This window comes from Artemia sp. Qi Xiang Cuo, chromosome 16 (genome assembly GCF_049724085.1).
Source record: "Artemia sp. Qi Xiang Cuo chromosome 16, ASM4972408v1, whole genome shotgun sequence".
NCBI lineage: Eukaryota > Metazoa > Arthropoda > Branchiopoda > Anostraca > Artemiidae > Artemia > Artemia sp. Qi Xiang Cuo.
Window position 1 is genome coordinate 61,883,009 of NC_142809.1, and position 25,091 is coordinate 61,908,099.

The following is a 25,091-nucleotide window of genomic DNA, read 5'->3' on the forward strand; positions in this document are numbered from 1 at the left end:
AAAATATTGAAAAAGTAATCAATGAAAAACATTCACGCCAAACCTTATTTCGTTTCAGACTTTTGCTAGCTTTCCGAAAGGTGCGAAATAGAAACAATGGAATTAAAAAAAAACTGTAAGTTATTTTTCATTATATCTTTGGCTTCTATTTTCATTATTGTATCATTATATTAAATTAATCTTTAACGCTATATAAAAAAAATACTTCAGTCCGTAATAATAAATTATTTGGGAAATCATTCTGTTACAAAGAATGGAAAAGGATTTAATTATATTCTGCAAAGGTATGGGTATAACCAACTACAGCATGGGCATGATTTTCAATGGGACAGGAGGGTAAGTACCCCCTCCAGATCACAGTTTGCCTCCCCACACTCCCCCTCGAGCTGAAAATTAGTTTTTTCAAAAATTCTGTCAAATCTAAGATAAGTCGGCACAATTCAAGCATCCAGAGAACTTTTCATTTTTCCCTGTCATTTTACTTGATTTGGGAAAACTGGTTCCAACTTTGCCCTCACTCAGGATTTTCGCAAAATTACGCGACTGAACAGCAATTTTTTTAGCCCCTTGTCCCCAAAGAAAAGCCACTGTATCCTCTAAAAATTACGATTTGTAAAACCTTAACAAGAGAAAATAATGTATCAAACTTATCAAGGCTAAATGAACCATTTATAGCAATATGGTATGCTGTATGCTTTAAAGTACTAAAATGTCATCTTACTATAGAAAACTTTTCCATTATTGAAAAGTTTGCTGTCCGTTTGATCGTGTTACTGACTGCATGTTCATAGACATTGGGAGAAAAACTGATGATTACCAAAAAAAAAAATCATTTAGAAACAAAAGCATGTATAAACTGTATATACTGTTCAATTAGAGTTACCACTTGATTGAGTTTACATAGGATTATGCATCATTAACAAATTTTGGCTTGAAATTTATAAATTTATTTTAAAAATTTGCCTGTAATACGTCTCATTAGAAGATTTTTCAAATGGAATTCTTTGAGAAATCTACGGGCCATAGGCTCGATTTTACTCCAAAATTGTTCTTTGCAATTTCATAATATTAATATGGTATGGTGTATGCTTTAAAGTACTAAGATGTGATCTTACTATAAAAATTTTCATTATTGAAAAGTCTGCTGTCCGTTTGATAGTACTACTGACTGTATGTTCAATTGTTCACACACATTGAGAAATAAACTGATGATTACCAAAAACAATTCATTAAGAAACAAAAGCATCTACAAACTGTACATACTGCTCTATTAGAACTACAACTTAATTGAGTTTACATAGAATTACGTATCATTAACAAATTTTGGCTAGAAATTTATAAATTTACTTGAAAATTTTTCTTGTAACACGGCCAAAGGCTTGATTTTACTCCAAAATTGTTCTATGTAATTAAATAATTGCAATATATTTCTTGATGAGTGTGCGTAGCTGGGGTAATGTCAGGTGACTTGGTGTTGTGGTAAGTTGTCAGTAGTAGTAATAGTCAAGGCTGTCTTCATGGGAAGGATTGAAAGGTTTAAATTCTCCCAATTGAAATGTTTGTCAGACTTGTAAAAACGTGGTAAAAATGAATAAAATGCACTTTTGATGTTTTCTTTAATTTGCCCTTCTCCCCCCACCATAACAAAAAAATACCCCCCTCCACTGAACCAAAATTCTTGATACGGCACTGGTAGTAGTAAGAGTTCCATTTTGTAATTAACACCGTTGTTTTTTATTATTAAGCCTAGTTACCAACTGTACATTTTGAATTAAGACCCGCTATTATATTCTTTCTTTTTACGTATGCTGACTGGGATGCACAACATGTGCATTCGGATTTTAGGTATTATACTATTTGACCGAAAAATTAAAAAATACTGAAAATGATTTAAAAAAAACAAATACGATGATGTTGAAAAGAAATAAATGTTATGTTTTTATTACAGAATTTACATCCAGAATTAATTGAAGTAGATGTGGAGGGCCTCTTCAAAAATCCTTGGGAAGAGGAAAAGCAAAATGTGTCTGTGGGTACAATAAGTATTTTTTTTAATATACTGCACTATTGAAGTCTTTACTTGTCCATATAATGGTAAATGCACAAGTTTCTCTTATTATTTTGTTGTTAAATGCTAATAGTAAAATTTTGCAGATACTTTAATTGAGTTTGTTCCTATTTTCTGTAGAATTTTTACTTTTTGGTTAAAATTGAAAATTATTTAGAAAAAGTTACAACTAAAACTAAACATATAAAAATACTACAAGTTAAAGGTAACTGAATTATGAATCCCCTTTAAACATTATTGAGATGTAAATTCTACAATTTCGTAAATGAATTATCGTATCTTATAATTATTTACTAATTTTCATTTTTTTTTTATTGTAAATAGATTTTTTGTTTCGCCTATGAGACAGCAAGAATTTATCAAAGATCCGTTCTATTTTTTACATCTTAACTATATGATTATATTTTAATATATATAGAGCATATTTTAATAAAGCTTGAAATTGGTAATAAATACACTATTTTCTACACTGCATTTTGTTTGCGCAACCATGAGTAAATCGTATTTAATGCGCAACCATGCAAATGTTTCATTTGCAAATTTGTAGTCAGTATATTCGGAGAAGTGATACGGGTATTCTTAATAATGCCCCGTCAACTTAAAAATTGACGTTTGTTTTAATACGTGAAAAATCGAGAGCATAAAGTTTCATCTATGGCTCTTATCTGCGTTAGTTGGTCTTTTTTTTTAATTTAACAAAGTTGTGTCGGAAACTATAATGAGATTGCGGTTGACATTTTTTGTCTTTTCGTTTTTATCTTTTTTTCGTTAATTAGAATTTGCAGAAATTTAAGCAAATCTAAATTATGGGGTTTCAGTCTGATTAGCTATTAAAATTATCTTCGACAGTCTTTGAGCGAGATGAGTATTTGGTCTTTGTTTAAAATTTATTCATCTATTTCGTTCACATAATGGAAGCGTGTTTCTCATTCTCATAATTTACGAATGATCAAAACTAGAGGATACAGGTGAATAATGTGGCTTGAACCTTATGAATTACTTTGAATTCAGAATATTACCTGAGCAAGTGTGAGCTAAGTATAAAATCATTTTCCTCCCACCTAAGACGGTTCTCTCTCTCCCCCACCCCACCGCCTCTTGCAAAGTAGCCTAAAAATAGCTATCCAACCAGGTCTACTGAATTTTTTTTCCGAGTTGTTGTCCGATTTCGATAAAAATTGTGATATTTTCCACTTTGTTTTGGTAGATCAATTATTCACTGAGTATAGTTTAAGATGATCCCAGAAAAGCTGGTCATACCACATATGCTGTAATTTGCAATTGTCTAACCGAAACAATTGAAAAAGACGTTATTATAATTATTATAGAAATTTACGAGATCCATATATTTTTTCCATTTTGTGGATCTTTTATGGGACTTGATGTTCAAGCTTGCCCTAGGAGTATGAAGACGCTGGTGCAAGCATCGAGAAAAATTGTTAGAGCCATCTAGCATTTGCTGTTTCTTGACGTGTCTTTCGAACTTCTATACTGTCTTGTTTGTTCGCAAAGCGAGATTCACATCTTACCATTTGACTAATTTTGCTTTATTGTAAGTTTTAAAATAAAAGCCAAACGCTATGGTACGTGGTAATTTTTTTTTACACTGACCTGACTGACGTCAATTTTCAGTCTTAAAAGTTACCCATGCTCCCACAAGAAACTTATCGTACCCAACTGACATGGTTATGACATGAGGCATAAAACAAATAGAAATTATGGTGGATATTGGGGGCTGCCTCCTACTCAATACCTCGCTCTTTACGCTGAAGTTTGACCTTTTGTCCTAATTCTTTAAGAACAATTCCTGAAACACAAGGGCCGTTGAATTAGAATCAGAACCTTTTTGAAAGTACTAAAAAACTTTAATGTGAAGAGAGGGATATTGAGTAGGGGGTACCCCCCTAGTATACGTAATAATTTCTGTTCGTCTTAAGTTTAACATAGTTCCTTACTTTCAGTAGAAAAAAAAACTTGTTTTCTCATTTTGATCTTCATAAACAGCCAATTATTTTGCTGGATTCTTATCAATTTTCTTAAGTTTCAGTTATTATTGGGCCGAGTCGCTTCTTACCCACAGTTTGTTGCCATGATCTGTTTGAATGTAAGCGTTTATCTCAGTTCTGCCTGCAAAAAAATGATGTATATAAAACAATAAAAATAAATCATAGGTAGTTCAATAGCGCTGCCTATGTAAAAAACAATGTGGGTACAATGTATTATTCTTTTTTCTTAGACCAGGGCACTATCGAAGAGAATGTCGTAAAAACTTCAAAAAGAACTCATTCGAATGGAAATTAAAAGGGCTAGTGTCTTTTTTAATAGTTGAAAATGATTGGAGGGCAACTAACCCCCCCCTCCTCCCACGCCAATCATTTTCCCAAGTACATCCAATAAAAATTTTGCGATAGCTATTTTGTTCAGTGTCGTTAAAAGGTCCAGAAATTATGTCTTTGAGGATGAACCCCCTACACAGCCTTCAAGGCAAGGGTTGTATATTATGCCCTTTGGGCATATAAGGTTCTTATGGACTGGTAGTGGTATAAGCTTCATAGGGGGCTTATTAGACTGGTAATTAGAAGTTCAAGTTCCCTTTTTAAGATTCAAAGCGATCAGGAGGGCAGACCCCCTCCCCCTCCTCCACACGTCGTGTCTTCCCGAAATGCATTCAATAGAAATTTTGAGATGGCCATTTGTTGTTGTAGAAACTTTGAAAAGGGCTCTTTCGATTAGAAATTGAAAGGGCTAGTGCCCTTTTTAATAATCAAAAGTAATTGGAGGTTAACGAACCCCCCTCCCACACCCACCATTTTCCCAAGCACATTCAATCAAAATTTTAAGATATACATTGTGTTAAAATTAGTCTAGTTGAAAGGTACAGAAGTTATGTCTTTGAGGATGACGACCCCTCCCCACAGCCCTCAGTGCAAGGGTTGTAAGTTGTGACCTGAGGGCATATAAATTTTAAACAGAAATGGCGATCGTATAAACTTAGGAGAGGGATCATTGGATTGGTAATCAGAAATTCTAGTGTCCTTTTTAAGATTCAGGGTGATCGGAGGGTGGATATCCACCCCCCCACACACACACCTCGTATATTTCCGAAATGGATCGGATAGAAATTATGAGATGGCCAATTTTTGTTGTAGAAAAATCGAAAAAGGCTCCTTTTATTGTAAATTGAAAGGGCTAGGGCCCTTTTTATTAGTCAGAAGTGATCAAAGGGCAACAAGCCCCCCCCCCCTCCAGGCCCATTAATTCCCAATACACATGTAATCAAAATTTTTAGATAGCCATTTTTTCAGTATTGTTGGAAGGTCTGGAAATCATATCTTTGAGAATGACAGCCCCCTCCCCCCGTCACAGTCCTCAGCACAATGGTTGTATGTTATGCCCCGAGGGCATATAGGGTTTCATGGAAATATGGTCGTTAAAAGTCTGGAAGGGGCTCATTTGACTGGAAATCAGCTGTAAGTACTTTTTGAGATAATCGGTTTGTTCGACCTAGTTTGAAGGTCAGATTAAAATGCATTTGACGTTGAAATTTCTCTAGCCCCCGGGGCAAGACCTGTAAGCTATGTAAACTGTCCATTAGCAACATATTATATTGTTGTTTTTTTGTTGGAAAAATGAGCAATTTGGGTCCTGGGCCTTCAAAAAGCTTAAGATATTAGGGTTAAACTTTAAATAAATCTTAAGAGGGATGCCGAACACGATAAAAAAACTGCTTGCAGGTGTAGGTGTTTGTTGGTTGTGATAAGGGAATATTATTAATATCTGAAATATATAATAGTTTATAAACAAATTTGGGCTGCATATTTGCACATTAGGGGGGGGGGGGGGTGCGGCGGGGGTAAAGCATTGCATATATTAAATACGTAACCTAGCCTAAGTACTTTTTTCTCCCCCAAAACCCCAAAAAACAACAGTTTAAATATTGTAAATATAATGAGAAACCACGCTCTTCGATCAATTTAGATAACAATTACCCGCTTTACGAGTCTCCATTACGGTATTCACTCGACAGTCTAGCTGAGGTTTCCACATAATGGGGAAGTACCCAAAATTTTACATGGTCTCTTCTGTACCTCCCCCCCTAATGGAGCCTTGAAATTGCCTCCAAGCTATGATTGAAGGGCTGGGACGCAATTGTCCCAATAGCAACCATTCTTTTTAGGAACAACGTTGAATGAGGAATAAAATAAGTTAACTTTAGGCTAGGCCTACTTAGCCTATTAGACAGAAATGAGACAACTAGAAAAAAACATTAGATTCCCTATTTAATGCTCTTATAAAATATAATAATTACTAGGCCAGGCTACTGTCACAATTGTTATCACATTCTTCTGAGGATTGTGTTTGGGAACAGTGTTGTATGAGGAATAGAATGGGTTAGGCCTATTTAGGCCAATTGGACAGAAATCAGACGAGTAAAAAAACACTCGATTCTCTTTATTTCTCTTTTAAAATGTAATAATTATGAGATGAGATGAGATATTTATTTCAAAAAAATCGCTATCACAAGCCCACAAAGGGTCGAATTTGGACTTGGAGTCGACAATATAAATGGTTACACTAAAAATGAAAAGAACAACAACGAAATAGAAAAAACCATAATGAACATCATTTAAAAGTCAATAATTAAAACTGTAAAAAGTCAATTAAAAAAAAATGGTCAAACTAAACTTAGAGCGAGACATAAATGCAGTAAAAACTGGTCAAACTAAACTTAGAGCGAGACATAAATGCATTTAAATTAAAAGGGATACTAAGAAAGTGTCAATAATTCAACTACAGTAAATCAATAAAAGAGTTAAAAACAATAAAAACTGGTCAAGAAAGGGGGGGGGGGACAAGCAAAAGTGTGCAAGGAACTGGGCAGTACCATCAGCTAATAAACAAAAAAGAGGGGAAAAAAGAAACAATTGAGATATTTTATTCATTTTTTCTGTAATGAAGGGGATAAAAGTTCTTTCATATCTGGGAGGAACGCAGCGAATGAGGGACAAAGCAGGGATAGGCTCAGAAACAGCTCGAGGTGGCCGTAATCTGGATGGGGAGAGACGTTTGGGGAAAATACTTGCCGTCCGAGTGTTTGTTATGACATTTTCTGCAAAACGGAGGCACAACAAAACCCTCCTTTGCTCCAGGGTTTTCAGACTAGCTTTTTTTAGGAGAAGAGAGTATGGCATCTTGCTTTCTTTGAAAATTATTCTAAAGGCCCTTTTTTGAATTGATTCGATTTTTTCCGATTCTTCGCGAGAGATACCAGGGTGCCAAACTGGACAAGCATATTCTAGATGCGGGCGGAAAAAAGACGTGTAAATTCTTAAGGAGTGGGAAAGGGGGACGCTGAATTTTTTTAGGAACTTAAGGAGAGCGATAGACACATTAGATCTATGGGTGATGTCTTTAACGTGGATATCCCACTTTAAATTTGAAGAAATTGTGACGTCAAGAAGTTTAAATGAGGACACAGAAATTTCAGGAGGGATAGGATTAAGAAAATAGGGTGAGCATTTGAGGAAACAAATGGGCGTTATCATGGACTTAGAGGGGTTTACTGTCATGTCTAAGTCTAAGGCCTCGTTCCCAATTTCATTGAGGATACTCATGGGGTCACTTATTATATTTCTGAAGCAAGTTTCAACAACCGTTAGGTCATCAACAAATTTCCAATGGTCAGGAAATTCCTTTGCGAGGCTATTGATCATTACTGAAAAAAGGAGGGGACCTAGGAGAGTACCTTGGGGTGTGCCGTTGTGGACAGGGAGAGAATTTAAATAATTATTTTGGTATTTGACAACTTGCGATCTATTTGTTAAGAAGGAGGCAACTAATTTCACCAGTAAGGGATCGATATTGAACTCGTTGACAAGTTTCTCAATTGAAATATTGTGGTTAACAAGGTCGAATGCCTTCTGAAGGTCGATGGAAATTAAATTTAGCCAGGAAGTAGGCTTTTCAAGGATTTTCCCGATGTGATCAATAAGAGAAACGAAGTAATGGGAAGTAGAGATGGATTTTAGGTTCCCAAATTGTTTCAAGTCAGTAAGAAGTAGGATTTTTTCCTTAAGCCAATCAGCAAGTAATCCTTCATAAAGTTTCAAGAAAATAGGAGTAAGAGTAATAGGCCGGACGCCTTCAATTCCAGGCTTTCCGTTTTTCTCTTTCAAAGGGGTTATGAAACCCTGTTTCCAAATTGTAGGAATTTGACCAGACTCGGTAATCTTGTTAAACAGGAACAACAAGGGCTTAGACAAGAAATTTTCGAAGGCACTAATAAGAGGAAAGGGGATATCCAAAGGACAAATACTTGTCTTTCTTAGTTTTTAAATTCTTCTTTCTATCTCAGACGGAGAAACAGTGGGTAAAGAAGGGGAAAGGGCTACTGATGGTAATTGGTCGGACAGTGGTGGAAGACTCTGGACAATGGAAGCGAGGAATTTATTGAGATTATTGGCAGTAATATCAGGAGACTCGGGTAGATTGAAGTTAAGCTGTTCAAGCCTCCTGCCACACAGCTTTTTAACCTCAGAATACCAGTTTTTTGGTTTATTTGTAAACAACACTTCGACCTTATTTTTGTAGTACGATCGTGCCAATTTGCGAATTTCCCTTTTAATTGATTTTCTTTGTTTATTGGCTTCATCTGGTTTACCTTTTCTGAAAAGCTTCAATTTGGTTCTAATTAGTGTTTTTATAGTTTGGTTAATAAAGGGTTTGTCACTGGAGCAATTTTTAAATTTTTTTTCCGGGAAGCAAATTTGATATTTGTCAATTAGCTTTTTGCGGAACAAAGCCATTTTCTCATCAATATTTTTTAAACTATAAACATCGGACCAATCTTCAGTATTCAGCCACATACCAAAAGAAAGAATACCAGAATTTTTAAGAGGGCGATAACTGCCATAAGTTGTTGAGAAAGAATGATTAAAATTTGAGGAAAGGGATAAAAGAATCGAAAGATGGTTACTCCCACCTAATGGAGGCAGAGCTGAGGGATGGTTGTAAAAATTATTCATATTAGTTAAAATAACATCAAGAGAGATGTTTCCCCGAGTAGTCGGTATTTTTAAAATCTGCTTAACTTTTAGTGAGGAGCAAAATGAATCCATTTTAAAGTCGTTTGCATCGTAAACTAAAAAAAGACCCCCATTGGGGTATTTATAAATAACAAAATCAGCACTTGTCTGCAATTGCTGGACGAATTTACGTTTTGACTCGATATTTTGATTTTGGGAGTAATAGAAAACGGCTATTGCAATAATATTAAATGGACGAGGGAGAACTTTTGGTTTAATACTTAGCCAGAGAATTTCATTGTACTCGGATAAACTAGGGACTCGAATAACCTTTGGGTAAAGGTTACTCTTAGTAAAGAACAAAACACCGCCACCTTTTTTCCAAGTGGGTGGTCTAAAGGACGGAATTTAATAAACTCTGAATAATTTTTCAGGTGCAGAGACCCTGGGTCGTAGGACTGTACTTCCGTAATAGCTATAATATCGATTAGATTTGATTCTGAAAGCACCTCGAGTTCACTAAGCTTTTCAAAATTAAGACTTTCGGCACTAGTAACTTAAAGTTTGGGAAAAACAAACCGATTGGGGAATTTCGACAGGGATATTTGGTGAGTTTGAGAATTTCCTGGGTCGGGTTTCAATTTAATATTATGATGCTGCGGAGAAGTAGGGTAAGAGAAGGATTTACCTTGGGGATTTGGAGGTGGAGGGAAGGACGAGGATACAGCTGAAGCATGATGAGGAAGGTGCGACTTGTTTTCAGTTGTCGGGAAGTGCGAACAATTAGGATTTAATACAAGACAATTATTAAATGCAAAAGGTCTCAGACCTGAGTCACCCTGGTAGGGTGGGCACGAGGGATTAAACACATGAGTCGGAGGCGGGAAAAATGCGAGGTAAATAAGACGGTGGTATTTTCAGGGGGTTCAACTTGGGAGGGGTTAACTGGAGTGTTAAGAGGGAAGTGATTTTGCTGGGAATATGGAATTTTTTCTGGGTAGTAAAGGTGGAAGTTTTTTGAGTGAGCAGGGTAGATTTAGGATAAAAAAGGAAGAGTATGCGCTGGTGAGCTAATTTTGTTAATTGAATGAAGGGGACTCCACTTTTGGGTTGATTGAGTACTTGTAGCTATTTTACTATTAAAAATTTTACTGCGCCTGGCTATAGCACGATAATCCCTGTTTTTCAAATGTAATATCATGCACTTAGTTTCAAAACAAAGGCCACTTTGAAATTTATGGCAGGGTTTGGAATAAGAAAGGGAGCAATAATTGTCGTTACAGTGACCAGTAGTTAAAAAGGACATACAAGGGTGAACAAAGGTACAATCACTCTTTTTTATACACTTGTTGGCCAAGTGAAAACGACAGGCAATAGAACTCTTCCCTGATTTGGCTTCAGGAACCGATTTACTAATAATACTCGAGTTGTCACTGACCCCTGGAACTGGAATATTGGCTGAGTTCACACTTAAATTGTCACTGACCTCTGGATCTGGAATATTAAGTTGTCACTGACCTCTGGAACTAGGTGACCGATTAAAGTCTTATTTGGGTTCACACTTGCTTCATTAATATTCATTTGTTGGGAGTTATTGCTTGTGGATTGAATTGCAGTTGGTTTCAAATTGGCGTTTTTTTTTTATTTGTATTCACAGACTTAAGTGTGTTCTTAATTATATTCCCCATAAGATCAATGAAAATAGAAATTTCGTTGGTAATGAACTTGAGTTTTTTTTTAAGCACTAAAAGGGAGGGAAGGGAAGGGTCACATAGGGGGCTGGAATCACAATTGCCACAAGGAAAATTTTCAGTCTGGCAGGAGGCATCATTAGAAGGCTCAACATTAGATTCAAAATCTGTCTGGGTACTGGCATCTTTAGTTTCTAGCAGAAAATCAGTCTGGCAACTGGCAACACTGGTTAATACTGGTAGGGGAGTAGTCTGACACTCACTTTGGGCTGCAATGAAAGCTTTAACATCCCTTTGCAAGTCGGGGCAAGGGGGGACGACCTGATATCATCTAAAATTTCTTTTAAGGAAGAATTCATTTCTGACAATCGGCGTCGTGGGGTATTGCTAGCTTTTGAAGAATTTATTCCTGACATTCGACGTCGTGGGGTATCATTAGCTTTCGAAGAATTAGGGGTGGTATATTCTTGGTTTTTGGTGATGTTTTGTTTCGAGGAATAATCCAAACATAACCAGTTCTTATTCCACTGGGAAAGTTCTATCCCCGCACATTGCTCAAGAATGGAAGAGTTGCATGCACTACATACCAGGCAATTTATTGTTGTCCTTAATCTACCCTCTAGACACACTCTCTTAAAGTCCTTTGGTTGTCCTTTAGTCATTTATTTGATTAATATAAAGGGTTAAAAAATTCAATTCACCTGATGGCTGGTGACAAAATCCGGAAGTTAGGTCACAGTTAATTAACTTTGTCACTGAATTGGTTGTCCTTAAGTCATTTGGTTGGTTAATATAAAGGGTTAAAAAGTTCAATTCACCTGATGGCAAAATCCGGAAGTAAGGCTACAGTTAATCACCTATGTCACTGAATTAACTGAGTTTAATGCGAGTTTAATGCAGAAAGGCATAAACCAAATAGGTGTTAACAGGTTGAACTCTGGTTGAAGACTACTGTCACCAGCCTTTTTTTTATCTCAGTCTCCCTCAAATCTGATTTCTGCTGTCTAAATAACCGTAGGCCTACCATCGAATAATAGACTACTGCTCTTTTATCTTAATGTTCTTTAGATCAGGAAAGGGATTTTGGGTAAAATTCTACTTTAGCAAAATGAAACTTTCAGGGATGGGTCTACAGGCTCAAGTTTGTCCCGGGAAGGTATTTTGAAGTAGGCTACCTGCCTCCACTTCTTCTCCCTCTAGAGGGTTCTGACCTTTGATGACCTTTAAAAATTGTGTGCTATTACAGTGAAACCTTGCAAAATAGATTTTCTGCTTAAAAAATTGTTTTCGGTTTCACAACTTTGCTGAATCCCAATTTATAAGGTTTTAATATGCAAACATATTTCCTAAATTTTGAAAAAAAAACATTGATATGGCTTAAAATTATACTCAAATAACAGAAATTGCATTTTCAGAAATAAACCCAGAGAAAAAGAAACTGGTGACTGAAATTTAAGATAAACGTTGTTTTGTCAAAATTTCAGTTGGTATAGACCTGTCATGTAGGCGAATTTCAGGACCCTCTAGAGGGAGAAGGAGTGGATGTAGGTACTCAAAATATCTTCGTGGGACATACTTTAGCCTGTAGACCCATCCCTGAAAGTTTCATTGTCCTAACCTAATCCCTTTCCAAGAGTCAAAAGTAGCTGAAGTAGAATTTTACCCATACTTTAGCCTGTAGACCCATCCCTGAAAGTTTTATTTTCCTAACCTAACCCTTTCCAAGATAGCCAAAAGTAGAATTTTACCGAATTTTGGCACAAAATTACTAAAAAGAAAATGTACTTTTCGGTTCGTCCAATGCTTTTTCCAAATGTAATACCCACTTCCATTTGTATCCCAGCCCTCTCCCCTAACTGGGTTAGATATAGTCCTAAGATAGATCTATATCGGAGGGGCTGCTGGTCATGTTCGTTCGCATAATTTTTGTTTGTGCTTGTTCCTCTTCTGTAGCCTAGTTTGCTCGGTAAATTTCTAGTGGGCCTTATAAATTTAGCCAAGGTGATAGTGAAGACGTCATTTGATGCCTTTTCTATGCTTTTTCGTAATTTAATAATCGCTCTTCGGGCTAATTGCATTTTGAGCCCTTAAAGGGGTCCCGAAGGTATTTTATATGAATAATGAAAGAGCATAAAAAAAGCATCAAATGATGTTTTCACTTTCATCCTAGTTAAATTACATGGCCCACTTCAAATTTACCATGAAATTTACCCACCCCACCCCCTACTATGCAAATATATACCCTGAGTTGGAATATGCCCTGAATTGTTGACGGCAAAGTTTCGAATCGCATTTCCAGCGCTATTTTTGTCGACGGCATTCGAAAAACGTGAAACTGTAGAAAAATGGTTATATTTGAGTTGCTTAATAAATGAGGTTTGAATTGTTATAAATAAGTATTTTTGGAATATATTACTCTTGAACAACCTATATATAAATTAACGCTGTTTAACCACTTTTCAATAACTTAACTAGTGTTGATAACTTCTTTGTTTGGTTATAAAAATGGGTACTTTCCCATTATATGGGCATTTCTAAAAAGTCAAGTTTGGTTTAATGCTAATGAAATGAAATAGGACGAATATATAATAGTTTATAAACAAATTTGGGCTATATATTTGTACATTAGGGAGACTGGGGGGTAAAATAAAGCATATATTAAATAAGTAACCTACCCTTGGTACCCCCCCCCCCCTAAACCCCAAAAAACAACCTTTTAAATATCGTATACGCAATAAAAACCACGCTATCATTGTATTACTCTATAGCGGTTAACCCGTCAAAAACAGGGTTTTCATGACTGGTTTCCTTGTAAATGTCCATTTAATGTGAAAGTACCTAAAAATGAAATACCTTTGGGGCCTCTCTAGCCCCAGAAGCAATTATTGAGTTGAAAAAGAGCATAAAAAAGGCATCAAAAAACGTTTCCACTTTCATCTTAGCTAAATTAGAAGGCGCTCTAGAACTTTACCGTTTGTTCACAATCACCCCCACCCCACCCCATCCAAAAAATAGGATAAAACCCGCAAAAATTTGTATCTGGGCAAGGGCTACATTACGAGGGTGGAGACTGGGACGCCGTTACGGGGACAGCAGGACATATTATTTTTAGAATGAACATTGAATGGGAGAGTCAAATAGTGTTGTGCGTTTCTTTTTTGTCTATCTGATTTCTATCTTATAGCGAAGTTTACCTTTTGTATTAGGTGATTACAACTTCCAGAGACCCGCAATGCAATCTAGTCCCTAATTAAGGTTTTAAAAATGTGTAAATTCAACCCCATACATTCATTTTGTCTCTAATTGTGCTGCCTAAGGCTAGAAAGAATCTAGTAAATAGCTTTTAAGTGAACAGTAACTGAAATTTACTTTCGAACCTTCTTAATACCATGAAGCTATCTCCTAAACCATTGCCTCCAGGTGAGCAGCAGTTGAATTTGAGTCAAACGTAATTTGTTTTCAAAGTTAATACAACCATAGATATATCTTTCTTCATATTAAATTTCAGAAGACAACAAGTTTTTCCAACTGAAAGTAAGAAGTAGTATTAAAACTAAAAATCGAACAAAATTTATGCTGTACATGAGGGGGACTACCCTTTTCTCAACCGTCACATTTATGCTGGATTTTTTATCACAACTCAGTAAGAAAGACTGCTCAAACACAAAAATAGTTGAATTCAGATGAGAAGTATTTTTAATGAGCTTCCAAGACTAGCGTAAAGAGCGAGGGTTGAGGAAGGGGTAGCCCCCCTCATATGCGGAATAATTTTTATTCGTTTAAATCTTTAATGTTACTCCTTACTTTCAGTCCAGGAAATTTGTTATTCTTTTGTTTGATTGCTGACCGTTTTCAAATCATCCCAGGAAATTCCTTTCCCTCCCCCGTGTAAAATGTCCCCGGGAAACTTCTCCCCACGGTATATTCTCTCCCTGGGAATCCCTGAGCAGACAATCCTCTGCCCCCCGAAAATTCTGTATATTTCTTAATAACAATACTTTAACTGAGCAATGGGCCAATTGCATAACTTTCCCCTCCCCTTCCCCAGAGACTCAGGGGATTTGTGAAAATGACAATGAAAACTGAAAAATGAGTCATATATTACCATAAAGGCAAAGATGTACTAAAAAAACAACTGTCGGAATAAACTTTGAATTTTTGTAAATCAACTGTCAGTGAGAAATAAGCACACAAGGCTATGCAAACCAACAAAACCCAACAAACATTTTCTATCATATTACCATGGGCAATATCTAGTCAATTGGGTGGAGTGGGGGGATGCAGTTCATGTAAAATGTTCCTAATCACCAAGAAGGTCATAGCCTAATATTAAAAAAGCAGAATCACACATACGCAGTAATTTCTATCGGAAATAGGGATTATTTCTGGAGTGCAGAACTCTGAAAAGGTTCTGAAGACAGATAAATAAGATGTAACTACGGGGATTATTGGAAAAAGAAAAGGTACTTATTTGTTATAGCGCCTATGTTAAGTTCTTTATCAAAGTAGGACCTGTTTCTCTGATCAATCCTAATGAAATTTCACAAAATTTGTTCCTAGCTTTATACTAAATTATTTTCTAACCTTATACTGTCCAAACGCTTTACCCCCCCCCCTAATGTGTAAATATATAGTCCAAATTATATATTTCCGCTCTATTCTGTCACTTGTTTCTGTTTTTCTGACGCTAAGCTGAAAGAAACTAACAAAGAAACCGGTTCTACAATGCGTCAATGGATGAAGAACTTAACAATGGTGCTATAACATATAAGTACCAAAGAAAAAAAAGATATATATCAAGATTTTTGAGTACCACAGTTCCCAAGTACCACCCCTCTTACATGTGTGCCTGGCTTAAATCCTTATACCTTACATAAAATGATTATCCATGGCAAGGTTGAAAGATTCCAAAGTTTTTCCTAAACCACCATAGTCTTTCAGTTTTTTCATAATTTTGGAGGTATTGCCCGCAGAAGTGTTACTAGCCAAAATTTTTTGGGGGGAGAACAATGGATTTTACAGGATGACTGGTTATTTTTGCCGACTGATTTGGGTGATACTGCCATTAAAATTACTTCATTTTTCGTTTTTATAACGACAGAGACTGATTTAAGTCATATATTTCCATTAGTCAATTTACCTAATTAGAAAAAAAATGATACAGTAAAATGCGGGCGCAAAGCGACTCAATTTTTTTACCGGCTGGCTGACAGCATTAAGGGGTGTCCCTTCCCCCCATGCTCCTGATTGCCCTTACCTTTATTTAATTAGTGATTTGACATACTCAGATAGTTCCTAGGAAAATAGCCGCTTCTTGTGAACCATCGCTTGGAAAATTCTGATGTCTTCAATATTGTTTAAAATTATTCAGGAACGCGTCAAATTGTCTCTTCTTCGTGTCATTGTTCCTTAATTTTATAACACTTAAATAACATAACTATACCAAAGCTGCGTAATTTACCAGAGGGGAATTTTGCAGAATTGCATTTTCTATTCTAGAGGGAAACAAGTTGTTCTGTTGACTTTCAAAGTTTTCTAGCAATATGATACTTGTAATCTGACTCGATTGCTATTTCTGATAGTATTACAGTTGCACGTGTGCGAGAATGTCAATAGGGTATATTGGGACTACCTGTATGAATATTTTATAGAATGTTTGTATATTTTTCGTTCCTCTATACTAGTGTAAAAATCGTAGTTTGTCCAGCTGTTTATTCCATAATAGAACTGTCATACCTTATTAGGTAGATATGCAAGGGGATATGTCCCTGCCTTGCCACAATGTTAAGTTATCTGTAGCATCTCCTGTTTTCTCGTTTAATTTGAGAAAATATCCCCCCTCAATTTCTGCATGGGAAATTTTTACTTATGATGATTTCTTAAGGAACATATAAAATTTCTTAATGTAATAAAAATAATTATTTTAATTACAAAAAGTTTTTAACCCCATTAATTTCCTTCAAATTGAGCCATTGAACAACTCTCTGCAATGTTCCAGTGCCATGCTATCTGTTGAATTACTAACCTATACTATAATTAAGTGGTGTATAAAATTTAGTATAGGTAAGAGGTCGTTCTTTATTATAACAAAATGAGCCATTGAACAACTCTCTACAATTTTCCAGTGCCATGCTATCTGTTGAATTACTAACCTATACTATAATGTGGCATATAAAATTTAGTATAGGTAAGAGGCCGTTCTTTATTATAATAATAAAAAATTCACATATATTTAGTTATGAGAGGCTGATTGGCCGAGTGGTCCAAGATGCTGGCGTTAGCCATCAGTCTTTTCGGATGCGTAGGTTCAAATCTTACCACTGGTATACGATTATGATTTATGTACAAAAATCAAATATCTTTGAAAGACTGCAGTATGAAAAGACATCAAAAATGCAGTTTTTAATTGAAAAGTTTATTCTCTCTTAGAAATAATTTATTTTAGTTACAAAAGATTTTTAACCCAATTAATTTCCTTTAAAACGAGCCATTGATTAACATTCTACGATGTTCCAGTGCCAAGCTATCTCTGGAAAACAAGAAAAAAAAATATTCCGTTTAGGCAGAATGTTGTAGTAGCTGCCACTTTTCTTGATTTTCAAGCCAATATATTTCCCTTGCCGTTCAAGCCAAGTGACAGAAAGTTTACTATACAGGGGTTTCGGATAAGGCGGTTCTAATGGTCTACTTTTTGTTTTGATCTGACTCCTTTTTAGGAGCTATGGGTTTTTATATTTCTTAACATTGGACGTGATCGTCTCTTACTAGGTTGCTAGCTACCGCTGCAACCCGGATCTTCCTTAGAATCAGGGCACTTTATTGAAGTCTGGAGCAAGTGAAAAGGGACTTTAATAGTTGAGAGTAGAGTGCATAAAGTAGTATTATACATCTCAACGTTTATCCGATTCCAATTGGGCTTTTGATACCATTTTGAATGGGGACCCTTAAAGTGGACTTGAACATTAGGAGGCTCAATTAGGCACGAAATAGGGAGATGGTCATCATTTATTTTCTCCTCATAAAAAAAAAACACCTCGGATTTAATTAGACCGGACGTAGACACAATAATATGGTCGAGGTTGGATTTTTTTTTGGGGGGGGGGTTGACAAAAAAAATTAAAGAAAATAAAAATAAATAAAGTTTAAATAAAGAAAATAAAGGAAATAAAGTTTAAATAAAGAAAACAAAAATAAAATACTAATTGAAAAAAAACAACAGATGAAAACATACAAAGATTTAATAGATTTTCTTCAACAAGAGGTTTCAAGGCACTAGTCAAGACGTATTCAATTCTGGGTAAGATTTATCGGGTGCAACAAGACTTATTTTATGTGCTTCTGAATTTTTGTCTTCTACCGGTAAAATAACCTGTCTGGGTCGAAGCAAATCAAGAAATCGAAGAAGAATATTAGCAGCTGCTACGGGAAGAAGGAATATTTTGCCAGCAATTGGACCAGAGTCATAATACCTCCAAAAGATTTCTTTGATGCTGTATTGAGGCTTGTTCATAACTTTGTCATAAACCTTACAAGTCTTATCCACAACCCGTTCCAAACTATAAGCATTACGAATCTTTAAGTAGCACTCATCCAAAGATCGCTGAAATCCTTGTCTTTCAAGATCAATGGCCTTTCCTAGCCCAGAAACAATAGCATCAACAGTTGGTTCGACTAGAGTGATTAGAGGATCTGGCAAAACTTCAGGTATCCCTCCAACCTTTGTACTAACTACGTGCAGCCCACAGGCAGCTGCTTCTAAAATGGCTATGCAAAAGGCTTCAGTAAGTGAAGTGTTGAGAAATACATCTCCCTTGACTAAGGCCCGTTGAACGCCAGATTTATCCAACGCGCCTAATAAGGAGACTCTAGAGTGGAGAGAATATCTTTCAACCATTTCTGCTAAGGGAAGCATTCCAGGTCCGTCTCCTCCCACTAGAAACTGTACCTCTTTAAACTGTTCACAGATAATCAGAATAACTTTGACGAGCAGATCAATTCCTTTTCGGTAGACCAACCGACTAATTGCAACCACTGTTATTTTGGAAGGATCTCTTTGACTTGGATATGGCTTGAAGTGTGAAGCATCAAAGGCGTTTGGTATAACTGACACTTCAGATTTTTCATACTTTGCTCTCAAAACCATATTTTCTTTGCCGATATGAGAAACACAAATGCAGAGATCACATGCAGCAAGAGAAATCTCCAAAAACTTGTTCATCACAATGGCAGAAGCATCAGCGAATCCAAAAAGAGAATGGTCCGTAAATACAACCTTCAGTTGAAGAAGGCGACCAACTAAAAGAGCGTCATGAGCTAAGGAGGAAAAGGCAGAGTGACAATGGACAATCTGTATTTGCTCTTCCAAAAGAACGTCACGAATGAGGGGTAAGGCTCCAAAAACAGTTGGTAGAGTATTAATGTCATAGAACGGTTTTAAAGGTAAGTAGTGAGCGCGAATCCCATTTTCAAATTCCCTCACTCCAAGATAGCCTTCGTACATATGGGTAAGAACTAACACAGTATGACCTTTCTGAGTGAGACTCCATGAAATTGCCCAAATGTGTGATTCCACTCCTCCCAGATTGGGGTGGAAATAATCGGAAACCATACAGATATTTTAGCATATATGACATACCTCTTCTTCTTTTCCTTGTTGCATCAGTTACTATAAGATAGACTTCGGTCCTTACTGTAAAAAAAAATACTTCAGTTACTATGGACTATAGTTTTTTCTTTAATATAAACTAATTTTAAAATTTTAAAGTATTTTTCTAGTTTGAATTAAAAGATTCAAATTATTTCTCAGAGACCATAAATATTTTTGCAGTTCATATAACAACTTTAGCGAAACTGGACTGAGAACAACAATAAAGTGAATTATTTTTGTCGAAAGATAACCGTGTATAAATATTTCATTCACTTATTACGTCATACGTGGTTATGCAAGAGCTACCGCTGCAACCCGGATAATGGATAATTATATAAAAAACCTAATTTCGGACAAGGCGGTTCTAATGGTGTTCGTTTTGCTTTTATCAGTCTCTTTTTAGGAGTTATGGGTTTTTATATTTCTTAACATTGAACGTAATTGTCTCTTACTTGGTTGCTAGCTACCTAGCTGACTCTCACCCAAAATTATGGGTGAGAGTCCTGGTATAGGAAATATTATGATTTACACTCGGTAAAATGGCGTAACGAGTAATTTAAAGCGAAAGAAAAACTAAACTAATTTAAAAGTTTTTTGGTATTTTCTGGTTTGAATTAAAAAAATTAAAATTATTCCTCAGAGATCATAAATATTTTTGCAATTTGCAGTTAAATAAACTTATTATATTTAAAATTTTCAGGAATTGTTCAATTTTCAGTTAACAAATAATTTTTTTGTTAAAACCCCCCAAAAATTACTGCATTTTACATAATAATGGATAATTATATGAAAAAACCAAATTGACAAATACCATTTATGATGAAATATATCGGTCCCTTATGTAAAATTCCCATGTACTGCATCAAACCTTTACATAATCCAGTGCCAAGCTATCTGTAGAATTACTAACCTATACTATAATTAAGTGACGTATATAATTTAGAATAGGCAAGAAGTCGTTCTTTATTATAACTTAAAACTTAATATGGTTACTACCTACGATTATGACGTCATTCATCAAAATTGGCCATAAAAATGCAGTTTTAAGTGGAAAAATTGATTTTATTTTAAATAAATAAATTACCAATGGCTCTAAATCTATTAGTTTCCATTAAAATGAGCCATTTAACAAATCTACGATGTTCCAGTGCCAAGCTATCTAAGGAAAAAAGATGCCTTTAGGCAGAATGCTGTAGTAGCTGCCACTTTTCTTGATTTTCAAGCCCTTGCTGTTGAAGCAAAGGTTTGAACATAGCAAGGGCTCGTTTTCTTGATATATTTCTCTTTCTGTTAAACCCAAATGACATATATAAGTTTCCTATATAGGGGTTTTGGACAAGGCAGTCCTAATAGTGTACTATGTGTTTCGATCTGACTCTACTTTTAGAAGTTATGGGTTATTATATTTCTTAACATTGGACGTGATCGTCTCTAACTAGATTGCTAGCTACCTCTGCAAACCGGATTCAAATACCAGTAAGGGAAATTTTTACTTATGTTGATTTCTTAAGAAATATAATCAAAATAATCTTGTATATAATTATTCCTTTTATTACTTCAGTTAGTATGGGCTACAGTTCGTTCCTTAATGTAAGTTAGGAACTATGGGTTATTATATTTCTTAACATCTTTTACTAGGTTGCTAGCTACCGCAGAAACCCAAATAAAAATAATTTATTTTAATTACAAAAGGTTTTTAAACCCATAATTTCCTTTAAAATGAGCTATTGAACAGCTCTCTACGATGTTCCAGTGCTAGACTATTTTTGAATTATCTTAAAATTGGACGTGACAGTCTCTTACTAGGTTACTAGCTACCGCTGCAACCCGGATGTTAGCTACCGCTGAAACCCGAATATTTTTTACTACATATTTTAACACTTAGGTTACTATTGATTATAGTTCGTTCTTTAATATAACCTGATTACAAACAGTAAAAAGCCTACTACTTTTTCTTCTTTGATGTAGTAAGAGACGACTCTCAAAGAATCAGGCATCTACCTATGTCCAACCTAAGCAATGGTTTTTTCTTCTAATGATCTTCTTTTAACATTATTTTACTATAGGCTAAGGTTCGTTCTCTACTATACGTCTCTTAATAGGTTGCTAGCTACCGCTGCAACCCGGATGTTAGCTACCGCTGAAACCCGAATATTTTTTAATATATATTTTAACGCTTAGGTTACTATTGATTAAAGTTCGTTCTTTAATATAACCTGATTAAAAACAGTAAAAAGCCTACTACTTTTTCTTCTTTGATGTAGTAAGAGACGACTCTCAAAGAATCAGGCATCTACCTATGTCCAACCTAAGCAATGGTTTTTTCTTCTAATGATCTTCTTTTAACATTATTTTACTATAGGCTAAGGTTCGTTCTTTACTATACGTCTCTTACTAGGTTGCTAGCTACCACTGCAACTCTGGAAAATGACCGTCTTTTAATGTAATTTTACTATGGGCTAAGGTTCGTTCTTTACTGTAAAAATATAAAAGAAAATTGATAAAAGTATTATGTTTATCATATCGTTAATTTTAAAACTTTAATTGATGACGTCATAGTTCAAGTGGGAAGCACGATCGGCCTTTAACCGAAAGGTTGGCGGTTCAAAGCCCACTATACAGGGGTTCGGATAAGGCGGTTCTAATGGTGTACTTTTTGTTTTGATCTGACTCCTTTTTTAGGAGCTATGGGTTTTTATATTTCTTAGCATTGGACGTGATCGTCTCTTACTAGGTTGCTAGCTACCGCTGCAACCCGGATACTACCAATTAGGTTTCTGCCGTAATTATTTGTTTTCAACATTAAATTAGTTACTATCGCCTAGAGTTAGTTCTTTACCATATCGTACTAATTTGTTTTATAATAATAATTAATTTTGTTAATTACAAAAGGTTTCTACATACAGCAGTTTCCTTTAAAATGAGCCATTACACAGTTTTTTATTATGACCAAGAACTGTTTGATTTAATACTTAAGTTACTATGGGTTACAGTTCGTTCCTTATTGTAAAAATTTTAATTGAAAATTTTAATATATTGACTTTAAATATAACTGTACTAGCCTATACTATTGTTAAGTGGCCTATAAAATTTAGTAGATGTAAGAGATCGTTCTTTATTATAAACTAGGTTGCTAGCTACCGCTGCAACCCGGATAAAACAAACAGGAAAAAGCCTACGGCTTTTTCTTCTTTGAAATAGTAAGAGACGAACCTCAAACAATCAAGTAGTTAACTAAGTCGAATGTATGCAATGGTTTATTATTCTAATGATCGTCTTTTAATGTAAAATAGATTATTTCAATTAGAATGATCATGTCGTTCTCTACTGTAATTACTAGGTTGCTGGCTACCGCTGCAACCCGGATGGCGTATAAAATTTAGTATAGGCAAGTGGTCGTTCTTTATTGTAGCAACCCGGATAAAATGAGCCATTGAACAAATATCTTTGATGTTCCAGTGCCAAGCTATCTGTGGAAAAGAAAGAAAATAAAAAAAAATATCCCGTTTAGGCAGAATGTTGTAGTAGCTGCCACTTTTCTTGATTTTCAAGCCAATACATTTCCCTTGCTGTTCAAGCCAAGGGACAGAAAGTTTACTATGCAGGGGTTTCGGACAAGGCGGTTTTAATGGTGTACTTTTTGTTTTGATTTGACTCCTTTTTTTTAGGAACTATGGGTTTTTATATTTCTTAATATTGGACGTGATCGTCTCTTACTAATGGTGTACTTTTTGCTTTGTTTGTTTTGATCTGACTATTTTTCTAGGAGTTAGGGGTTTTTATATTTCTTAACATTGGACGTGATCGTCTCTTACTAGGTTGCTAGCTACCGCTGCAACCCGGATATTTCTTAACATTGGACGTGATCGTCTCTTAATAGGTTACTAGCTACCGCTGCAACCCAGATTACTAGTTTGCTAGCTACCGCTGCAACCCAGATGAAATCTCTTCTTTGTTTGATGCGAAACTACAAACAGGAAAAAGCCTATGGCTTTTTCTTAATTTGAATAGTAAGAGACGACCTGGCTACAAACTATGATTATGACATCATTGATCAATCTTTAACATGAAACGTTCTTTACTGTAATGGTTTGTTCCTTTATAGGTTTCAGCCATCTGTACAGCCATGATACTGATGGAAATTACATAATCCATAATTATGTTTCAGTTAGCTTGGGCTGGATGTCGTTCTTTATTGTAAAAATAGTAAGAGACGAACCTCAAGCAATCAAGTAGCTAATTAAGTCCAATGTATGCAGTGTTATGCTATTCCAATGATCGTCTTTTAATGTAATTCATTAATCGGATATTTTAATATATCCTATGTGGTCTAGAGGTTGGAATAGCTCTCACCCAGTTGGCTTGAGTTCAATTTCCGTATGGGAAATTTTTACTTATGATGATTTCTTAAGGAATATAATTAGAATTTCTTCATGTAATAAAAATAATTTGTTTTAATTACAAAAGGTTTTTAACCCCATCAATATCCTTTAAAATGAGCTATTGAACAACTCTCTACGATGTTCCAGTGCAAAGCTATCTGTTGAACTTATACTATAATTAAGTGGCGTATAAAATTTAGTATAGGCAAGAAGTTGTTCTTTATTATAAAAGATGAAAAAAAACTAACAAAATGAAAAATAAAATCAAAAAGGTTTGAATATACTATATAGACTATAATAAACTATATAAACTATTATAATAAACTATATTGAAGTTTTGGACAAGGCGGTTCCAATAGTGTACTTCGTTTTGATCTGAATCTTTTTCTAGGAGTTATGGGTTTTTATATTTCTTAACATTGGACTTCATCGTCCCTTACTAGGTTGCTAGCTACCTCTGCAACCCGGATTATATACAATGGGCTAAATTTGTTTCTAAATGTAATAAAAATAATTTGTTTTAATTACAAAATGTTTTTAACCCCATTAATTTCCTTTAAAATAAGCCATTGAACAACTCTCTACGATATTTCAGTGCCAAGCTATCTGTTGAATTACTAACATATACTATAATTAAGTGGCGTATAAAATTTAGTATAGGCAAGAGGTCGTTCTTTATTATAATTTTGATCTGACTCCTTTGTTAGGAACTATGGGTTTTTATATTTCTTAACATTGGACGTGATCGTCTCTTAGTAGGTTGCTAGCTACCGCTGCAACCGGGATGCCTATATAAGTTATTATAGGCAAGAGTTCGTTCTTTATTATAACTAGCCTCAAACAATCAAGTAGCTAACTAAATCAAATGTATGTATTGGGTTTTTATTCCAATGACCGTCTTTTAGTGGAAAATTCTAATATATTGGCCTTAAATATAATAACTGTACTAGCCTATGCTATAGTTAAGCGGCCTATAAAATTTAGTATAGGAAAGAGGTCGTTCTTTATTATAAACCACATCGATCCTTTATGTAAAAAACTGCATTTTTCTTTAACACTGTTGTAGCCTATATTATTTTAACATCAGGAATTTGTCTTATCTAAGTGTTTTTGTAATTGACAAAATTCGGGTTGCAGCTGTAGCTAAAAGCCTAGTAAGAAACGATAACTGTCCCTAATAAAAATTTCGCAAAAAATTGATTAAATTTTAAAAATTATTTTTGTCAACCTTCAAAAGTTTTTTAGCCACTTCAGTTTCCTTTAAAATTAGTTATTAAA

The 25,091-nt window shown here is 35.1% G+C and overlaps 1 pseudogene; it reads right to left on the minus strand.

Moving 5' to 3' along the window:
• Positions 1-18,060: 18,060 nt before the first annotated feature.
• Positions 18,061-19,404, minus strand: LOC148943152 (phosphatidylinositol N-acetylglucosaminyltransferase subunit A pseudogene; annotated as a pseudogene).
• Positions 19,405-25,091: the final 5,687 nt, after the last annotated feature.